Here is a 9,976-nt window from a genome sequence, read left to right as displayed (position 1 = left end):
ATTTCCACAGTGATCAAGTCACTGATTCGTCACTTGTCAAGTCAAACCTGCCGGTCACGCTTTTCCCCCTTCTTATTTACACGGGATATTTACAGGGTATCATGAAAATACTACAAGTAGAGAAACATAATAACCATGATTCGCTCGTCCAAGATCACGAACGAAAAAAAAACACCGAAAAAAGTTATACTGCTATTATTAAAAATGATGACTAGCACCGTGACTTCCTTATCAGTGAGTCGTGAGTGAAAGAGCACCGTAATAATAATAAGTGCATGGATATCATGCACGTAGGAGTTTAATATTCATGCGATGTCATGTTATTTGGATAACGAGGATGAGCAACAATATCAACACACAGCGTCGGTTCGTATACAAGCATCCTATTTTATTATTTCTGGATGGAGTGTAGAATGTGTATAAATAGTATTTATTTTTTCCCATGTTCTCATCGCCCATTGTCGTCATGTTATTTTAATCATGTTTACATTATTCTGGGGAGTAAATATTTTTCCGGCAACTACTTCCCGTATTATTATTACGTATTACATCGCTGTGTATCACTGATTTTTTTTTAACGTTAAAAATGGTGTATGTGTTTTTAAGCTGAATGTAAATGGTAAATAAACGGAAAAAAATCGCCAATTTTGGCGACATTGATCCTCACTAAAATAAATAATTAAATTGTTTAAATTTATAGCTCAACGACTCCTTTACCAAATGGCTTTATTGACAGGGGGCGCGTCGGAGATGTTTCGAACCTGCGGGTGCTCGTGTTCAGCTTTTTATTTTTTATTGGAAATTTCGATTTCTGTGTGAATCAATTCTGGGATGGGTGCTCAGTGGCGTATTTACGTGTGGAGGGGGCGGCGAAGGTGGAAAGTTTTAGGAATGAGTGTCTAAGAAAATTAGTGCATAATGTGAGAACGGCGGCAAAATTGTATAACCACGAATCCACCTCTGCCAGAGAGCGAGAGACTAAAGGTCAGTGAGTTTGAGAACCTAGAGAGTTTGCAAGCACGTGAGTAAGAAAAAGAGTGACCTACGGTGTGCGCAACCATGTGAATGGCCAAAGGAGAGATGCAAAGCGTATGCAAGCATGTGAATGACCAAAACAGTGTGTAAGCATGTGGGTGACTGAAATAGTGTGCATGCATGTGGGTGACTGAAACAGTTGGCAAGGATGTGAGTGACCAAAACAGTGTGCAAGCATGTGAATGGCCAAAAGAGTGACCTAGAGAATGTGCGAACATGAGAGCGACCTCGAGAATATGTGAACTTGAGAGTGACGGAGAGTGTGTGAGTATGGGAGTGACCAAAGGAATACGCAAGCACGTGAGAGACCAAAAGTATGCAAACATGTGAGTGACCAAAGGAAGGACTTACAAAAACGGCGTATTTTAAAGGTGGGAGGGGGGGGCAAACGGGTTAAATAACACAGGGCGGCGAATTTGATGAATGAGTATTCAAGAAAATTATATTTGACTAGAATGATAGAAGAGCGGCAAAATCATAAGTACGCCCCTGGGGGTGCTCAGGCCCGTTTCATAAATTACCATGGGTGCTCGAGCACCCCGGCTCCGACGCCCTTTGATGCCATCTGCTTGCCGGAAGCGTTGGAAAAGGGTTGGAAATTGCCAATCGGCCCGTATAAACGGGACTCGAGTGCATATACACCGTCACAACATTTATCGGGGAGCCTGACGCAGTATGAGACCCCAGGATCTGGTCCAGTGTCTATGTAATCCTACTTTAAGCCTACCAATTTAATACAATAAAATCTCTTCTTAACGATAACCCCGCATATGCTATCACCTCTCTTTCAAAGTCATGCATCTGAAAATGTGTCGCGTTCCGCTTAAGTGCTCTGGAATTGTGCCGCGGCAACTCAAGTCTTGTGAAAACATGCCGTGGGCCGCTTGAGTGATCAAGAAGTGTGCCGCGGTGAGTGATCTAGAGCTGTGCCACGCGTCACTTGAGTAGTGTCGCGTGTCACTTGAAGGATTTATAAATGTGCCGTGGAGATCACTTAAGAGACCTGTCAGTGCGCCATGGGAGTCTTATGAGTGACTGTAACACTGGCCAGTGATGTTGAACTGTAACACGGGCCACTTAGTTGCTCTGTAACACGGGCACTTAGTTGCTCTGTAAATGTGCCACGAGTCACTTAAGTGCTCTACAAAATTTCCCACGGGGTCACTCAAGTGATCTGTAAATGTGCCACGAGTCACTTAAGTGCTCTACAAAATTTCCCACGGGGTCACTCAAGTGATCTGTAAATGTGCCACCCAGTAAATTTTTAAAAATTTAGATTTGAGGTCGCGGGTCATATCAGATGACCCCCAAGGGCCACGTATTGCCACCCCTTGAGAGTACCCTGAGTTACCCTGAGAATATATGCGCTAATATTTCCCAGACTAAGCAGAAATGTATACCTGCGGACAGGGCCGTAACTAAGGGGAAGCAGACGAGTACGGTACTCCGTTCGCCGGACCAGAAGGGGCACAAATTTCACCCCCACTGACTTCTCCTTTAATATTACATGAGGGCGCAAAAACGCGTGCTTTCTCCAGCTGACCAAGCATCTGGTTGCGGTCCTATACATGCGACCTGCTAATGTGCGCTAAAGTTTAATTTTTAAAAATTACGTTTGAGCCAGCTGGTCACATCCGGTCACATCAGATGACTCCGAAGCCCATGGGTTGTGTACGCCCTAATGGTCATGTACACCCTAAATATTAAAAGTTGTGTTTTGGTTGGAAAAAAAATGCTGTTCTTTGTTTTTATAGGCGGCGCTTTGTATTAATGGCAAAAGGGTGGCAAAACTTTGCACAGCCCAGAAGCGGCAAAACAATAAATCTTCCTCTGTGACCGTGTCTATCTACTATTCTCCAGTGGAATCGGAATGAAATTTTGGATAGTGGGTAATTGGTAATTTTCTGGTTAATAGCTTCCAGATCAGATCCAGGATATAGATCTGTCTACTAAGACAGATCTGTATCAGGTCTATATCGAGAACCTGATATAGATCTTTGTCAGGTTCATGATATAGATCTATGTATTTCAAACTATATTAAAATAATTTATTGGTTTATATATTAAAAAAAATTATTACAGGGCCGTCTTAAGAGCATCATGGGTCCTCGGGCAAAATATTTTTCTGAGGGTCACCTTACCTGGCTAAAAATTTCTAGACTACCAATTTACATGCTAATTCCCGAAAATTTCAACCAGATTTAATTAAATGGACCCCCCCCCCCTTGATTGCCCCCGGGTAGTTCCCGACTGGGCCCAGGCATCAAAAGATGGCACTGCTTTCCTGAGCTTGTCGAGTCTCATATCCTCGACACATCCCATCTTCGGGCCAGGAGTAGATCCAGAAGGGGGCGGGCAATCATCCCTCTCATGTAAATCAATCTCCCCATACGGAAAAAATTTGTCTGTCCCATAAAATACGGAACCAACAAACCTAAACGATCAATCGCCCCCCCCCCCTCCTGCCAAACCACCTTAGATCCTTGCCTGCCATGGGCTACAGTTAAGTGAGCTTCCCTCTTGCGTCGAAAGATTGCAGGCATTCAGAGTATGCAGAACCATCGAACATCATGGGTTCAGGAGCAAAGTGATGTTGTGGGGCCCTATACTCAAGGAAGCTTATATATTTGCGTACTTTCTCGTGAAAATCCGTGGCCTCATCATGGAAATCTTCTATGGATATGAGGCCCCTCAGTATGATACTCAGGTGGGCCCCAGTGCTAAGATAGTCCAAATAGTGTTATCTGGGCGCATGGATCCTCCCGGTTGCCTCTAATGCAGAGGGAGGCCTCGTGATAATCAAATATGATTAAGATTTTCCAGATTAAGCTTATAAATTGATAGGCAGAGGCATTTCTAATCGTTTAAAGTCCCTCAGAAAAATAATTTTATCCATGGGGGCCCCATGATGCTAAGACCTCCCTGGGTCCAGGCTTTGCTGAAATCAGAAAGAAGTCACATTTTTTCCGACCATATTTCACAGAAAACTTCACAGCCGATTTTTTTTTTCACAGTTCTCTGTGCCCCCCCGCTTAAATGCCTGTCGAGGCTACCCTTTCACTTGATTTTTCCCTCGTGGCCTCCTTAGACTATCCCAGGACCGCAAAGGTTCCATATGGCTCCAGATCGAGAACCACTGCTCTACCTTGTCCTCAGTGAATCGAATGTCTTCTTTTGGTTGATTCGCGTCAACTCTCTAATTGTAACGTACCACAGCGAACAGGTGTCGATATCTCATGATACTTAGTTAACGTCGGATTCATAGGTATGGGTGGCTTTACCCTCTTTACGATCCCTGACGTAATATTACGTTCGAACACCAGTGGAATAAATTCAAACAAGTTCTCCGTTTTCTTTCCTGTATTTTCATCATCATGAAGCTTTATACTGACCATATCTTTAAGGAAGTTGCTCTATTTCCCCCCCCCCTCTTTTTCTAAACACTCTTTTATCTACCTTATATATTATACTTTTTCCCTTTTACATAAGTTTTTCCCCTTTCCTAACGTGAGATTAGGTTAGCACAAGGTAACCATATTTATCACCGATTCGTCAAATAGAGATAATCCAAAGTTCTCGCCAAAACCTTGTACGTGAATTAGTCAAATGCAAAGAATGCTCGCGAGAATAGGAAAAAATGCACCATTTTCCACACCACCCAAGAGGTATGGTGCCAGGCGCGTTACCCCTTTGTGTACGGCGGGTTCCCACGTAGGCATATTTCCGTCTTCATCCTGAACAACCCATCGAAGATCTTCTCTCGACGGGCCCCAGAGCAGCAACCGCAAGTTGGTTGGGTGCCTTGGTAGAGGCCTCGCCCGTACGCCACGTTTCGGCCGAGCCCCGGATCCGGTTAAGATCGTATGGCTCGGCCCAACGATGGAAAGAAGCCTTTCGACATGGGCTGCTTCCTCTGCCCCGGCTTCCTTGACAGTCGACCATCTCGCGCGCGATAAAAATGGCGACCGACCAGCTGCACACGGGGGCAAACTGGGGATTGGTCATCCAAACTCGCTGTCTCCGAAGATGGGACGGGCAAAAGCCGTGGAGCGCTCCTCAGAGGGGATGGATAAGAATGAAGCAATCTGAAAACATCGTGTTTCCAATCAAAACAATGGAATTTTTACATTGTTTAAGAAAAAAATTCGTTCCAAAAGCTTCAACAATGGAAATTTCATAGCTCATTGTTTGATTTCTTAACACAGGAAAAACTGAGATGGGCTTCAACATATCTATGCCAGGGTCGTCTCAGGGCTTCCATGTGGGTCGTGGAAATTCCCTTAGAGCCATAGATTCTTCAGCTACGGGTCACGATTCAAACTTGACTCGCAGGGTCTTCCGACATATGTCGGTCAAATTAATTAACAGCCCGGGTTTCTTGACTTATGTATCGCGACCAGGGCCGCAACTTGGGGGAAAAGAAGGTGAGTCTGGTGCCACAGGCGCCGGACCAAAGGGGGCTCAAATTTCACCTTTTAACCTGCCCTTCAACATTACAGGGGGGCATCAGAATGCGTGCTTTCCCCCATTCCCCCGGCTGACCAAGCATCTAGTTGCGGCCTTGCCTACGGATATCAATATATCAAATTAATACTTATACAGGGTGATTCAGAGACAATCATCCGATTTCAAAAATGCATATTTCTTAAAAACTAAGAATACAGAATAATAAGTAGAGCCCGGAAGTTTAGGCACTAAAAAAAGGCATTTATAATTTTTGAAAGCAGAAAATAATAACTAAAAACTAAGGTATTAAAGGTGCAAAAACTAGCTGAAAAATTGATTGTACTTAATCCGTCTATTGTTTTAATTAGTTAATAGTTGCATTATTATCCATGTCAAATTTATTTCAAGCGGAAAATAAAATGTTAGAAGACCCTCAGAATTAGGCCAATTCCAGGGCCACCATTATCAGACGTGGAGCCCGTAATGAAAATTATCTGCTGTGGTGCTGCTCCCTTGAGTTGCGAATAAATTCCCGCTTATTTGTTGTATCATTTGGAATAATCATTATCATTTCTATAGTTTAAGCATGGCTATCTTGCTCCACTTATCCATTTTTGCGAAATATTACCGCGTTTGCGGGACTCTTTCGAGCGCGTTGCCCTGTGTGCCCGTATCTGTCGCCCCCCCCCCCCCCGGGGGCGACTCTGGACAATTTAATGGAATACCAAATATGTATGTTTAATAAATAGCCATGGTTGTTTGCAGTGCATTTATGACACAAAAAATAAAATCAAAACAACATGGGTCACAGAGCCATGTCTGCTCCTATCCTGCCATGTGTGAGCCATGACGTCAATTCTTGACCTCTTGGAACAATCACCGGTCCGCTATACACATACAACGCAGTCTAGTGCTTGAGTGAGACATTATGTGAAGCCTGTGGAGAAACCACGAATTTCTTATTTTCCTCAGCTTTTGTAACATGGGCTGGGTTCTCTGGAACGAAATCATGTTCACGTCTAACACCATCCGGTTAAAGCACAGTTAATACATGACAAATGGGGTTGGGAGCTTTCTGATGATAATTATTACTGAGAGTTGGAAAATTTTACTAAGAGCGATTCTTTTGAAGTTCTCAATGCCCAAAATATCCAAGTTTTACAAATTATTTCCTCTGAAATTCACTAATAAACTTGAAACTATGTTAAAATAGGCACACATTTATGGCAAGAAAATATCAAAAAAAGGCATTTTTACCAAAAAAAACGTTGAAAATAAGCAAAAAAAGGCATTTATGTCATTCTGCCTGAACTTCCGGGCTCTAATGGAAAATAAAAAAATATAAAAGAGTTACAGATGATATCACGTTTTATGAACAATTTTTTTAATGTCAAGGAAACTGTTATTTTCCGGATATTATGCTGAGGTGAACTCGGAAAGAAAAGTCATCTCGTCTCCGTCAGGACACGAACCCAGGCTCCCTTGCATACCGGGCAAGCACGCTACCGTCTACACCACTGGAGACACGACCCTGCCTTCCTTATTTCACGCACTGTGGCGTGAGGTACTGAAGTAGAGATATTAGTAGCCACTCTGAACTTCGGGAATTGGCCCCCCAGGTGGGATGGCTTTTGTCATCTTGTCAAGTCATCTTGTCCCGGCGGAGACAAGATGACTTTTCTTTCCGAGTTCACCTCAGCATAATATCCAGAAAATAAAATGTTTCCTTGATGTCTTGGGCTGAGAAAAAGCCATCTATCTCTCTAAAAATTTTTAAATGTTCGATGTCAAGCGTAGAATCATTTTGCGATCGGATGATTCTTTCTTAACGACCCTGTATACGAAAATCCCTCTACTCCATTCTACTCCCGGCCTCCCGAAAAGTATTTTATTTCCCGAATTTCACCCGTGGCTACAAAAAATTCCGACATTTAGGGAAAAACTATTCCCCTAGAATTTACCCGGGAAACAAAAAGGTGCTGCTTCGTAAGTGTTGTGTAAGTTGTCGCAATTTCGTCAAATCACAAAAAAAAAAAATCTCATTTTTGGGGAGAAAACACAAAATTCGCCAATCAGCAAGCGTCAGTCCGGCCTTTTGAAATCCAAAATTGGTACGATCGCGTGTATCTACTTTATCCATACGTCCCGTTTCGGGCACGACAGGAATTTTTGTTGGTTTGCGAGATTTGAGATTTTTGAGAGGTGATTTTTAAACCCAAGGACTTTATAACCTACTGGTTGGCGAATGGCTTGCACGGTGTCACGATTTTTCCAATGGAAAAATATCCCTAAAATTTTTCTTTTACTAATGATAAAATCCCTAAAATGTTTTAAAATATCCCTTTTACATTTATTTTTGTACGTAATTTGGATCCCCGCGCGAAAACCTCCTGAATTCTCATTCTCCAAAGGTGGCAGCTGTGTAATACAGGGTGAGCAAAAAAGTCCGTAGAAACTTTGAAAATGAATAAAAACCGGAAAACTAACCGAAATGAAAAATGGTTTGCAGGGTTAGCACAGCACCTCCTAGAGATAGAAGGCCTCTGCAGTCTCTGCTTGCGACGTCAGTAGTCCATTTTCCCTGAGAATATTCAGGGGGAAACATTTCCTGCTAGTGCCATCAGACCAGACCAGAATGAGATTAATCTTCCCGGACCATCTGCGGGCTTACAAATCGTAGCCTCGAGGACTGCGTGTGAAGAGATAGACAAGGGAGTATGTGTGTATATTTTTTTTTAAGTGCATGTGTAAAAGAGGAAAACTTTTGTCAAGTCCGATGGGGGGTAAATTTTAAAATAAAAGACTGGTCTGGTAACACGATTGCAGATAAAATGCGCCGCAACCTCCTATTACAGTCGAATCCCGTTATAACGAACCCCAATAGACCAGAGAAATCACTTCGTTATAACGAAATTTCGTTATAAAGGAATTTTAGGTTGTTTGCATTGTTCCTATGTATACTTATCTGAGGGATTAGAAAAGTGTTCGTTAAAACGAGATTTTCGCTATAACGGTATTCGTTAAAACGGGATACGACTGTGGTATTTTTAAAAGTTGAAGAAGACAGAGAAATAAGCTGCGAAGAATTTTCGATGAGATGATGTCCGGCTTCTGTCAGTACAATGCGACAAGTTTTGTGGGTTTTTTTTGTTTTTTTTGGAAATGTAGAAGAACAAAATGGGGGGGGGGTGGTATGAAAAATGGGTTAGTTTTGTGTGGGGGGGGGGGGAGAGAGAGAGAGAAGTGACATAGGAAAGGGGGGTGAGGAGGCATGAAATCACATAAGCAACAACATAAAAGTGATATTCTCTAGCTCTTGTGATTGCCGATACTTAAAAATTTTTATGGAAAGTTTTATGTTGAAAAACAAAATGCCACGGATCGAGAGGAGGATATTCCGCCCTTTAGGACAAATTTATGAGGTGCAAGAAAATTGCACAAAAATTTCTGGGAATGTTGAGTGAGAAACGAAAATTTTTTTGACTAATAATAATTGAGAATCTCGAACATTAATGAGTTTTATATACAGTATATATCAAGTGAAGTTGGGGGGGTCCGGTCCGAATGTTCGGATCGTGAGCGGCTCGAAAGCCTGAGCCGTGAGGGGCGAGCGGTCGTTCCCGAAGCGAGCGATACTTGCGGGAAGGCCGACTTTACTCGCTAAGCCTTTTCCACTGAGCCTTTTTTTTTTTTTTTGGCGTATGTAAGGGAAGCCCACTTACACTATAATAATATTAATAGTTTCTCCCTCTTTTTACACCAGCGCCCTCTGACGAGGAAGAAAAAGTGGGGGGGGGGAAGAACAGCTGTTGGCAGAGAGCCAAGCGCTTCTCTTGTCTTCTTTTCCCTTTTTCCTCTCTCTCCGCTAGAGTTGCCAGATTGGCGGTTTTCCCGCCAAATTGGGCTGGTTTGAAAACGGTTCGGCGGGAAATTTTTGGCTTTGGCGGGTGGCGGTTTTTTGGGCGATTTTTCCAAAATTGTGTTCATGGCGAATTTCTCCCTATTTTTCTTTGCTTGCGAGCAAAGAAGTTTTTCTTTTTTTCACTTTAGTCCCCACCTCATGTTGTGTTTTCTTCCTGACAAGGCAGAAGGGGTGGGAACATCTCACCCAACTATGGAAAGCCAGAACTTTCAACCATAATGCCTTTGCCACCCAATGATTGAAGGTACCGTAAAACAAAAACTTTGGAACTGTCCTAGGCTCTAGATCAAAGTTTGAAAACCAACCTTCATGATACCGCGGCCAATCGGTTATAATATATCCAACACTATAAGGGAGACTTCAGTGACGTCACGAGCTTCGCGCGGAGGCCTTCTGCTATAGAAGGTGTTGCTCTGGCCTGACGGATGGGAAACAGTATCTAGACCACAGAAGCCTGTGAAAGAAACCGTAGCCTCCACAAGCGTGGAGCTGGCAGGGCTCAAGCCCGGGAACCAGTTCTGTCTTAACGCATAGGCCCACCCGAGCATGGCCCGGGGCCTCAAGAGAAGAGGG

This window comes from Pholcus phalangioides, unplaced genomic scaffold, assembly GCF_987345545.1.
Source record: "Pholcus phalangioides strain wild (caught in Gottingen) unplaced genomic scaffold, Ppha-v1.0 ptg000010l_1, whole genome shotgun sequence".
NCBI lineage: Eukaryota > Metazoa > Arthropoda > Arachnida > Araneae > Pholcidae > Pholcus > Pholcus phalangioides.
Note: the sequence above shows the minus strand (reverse complement) of the source record.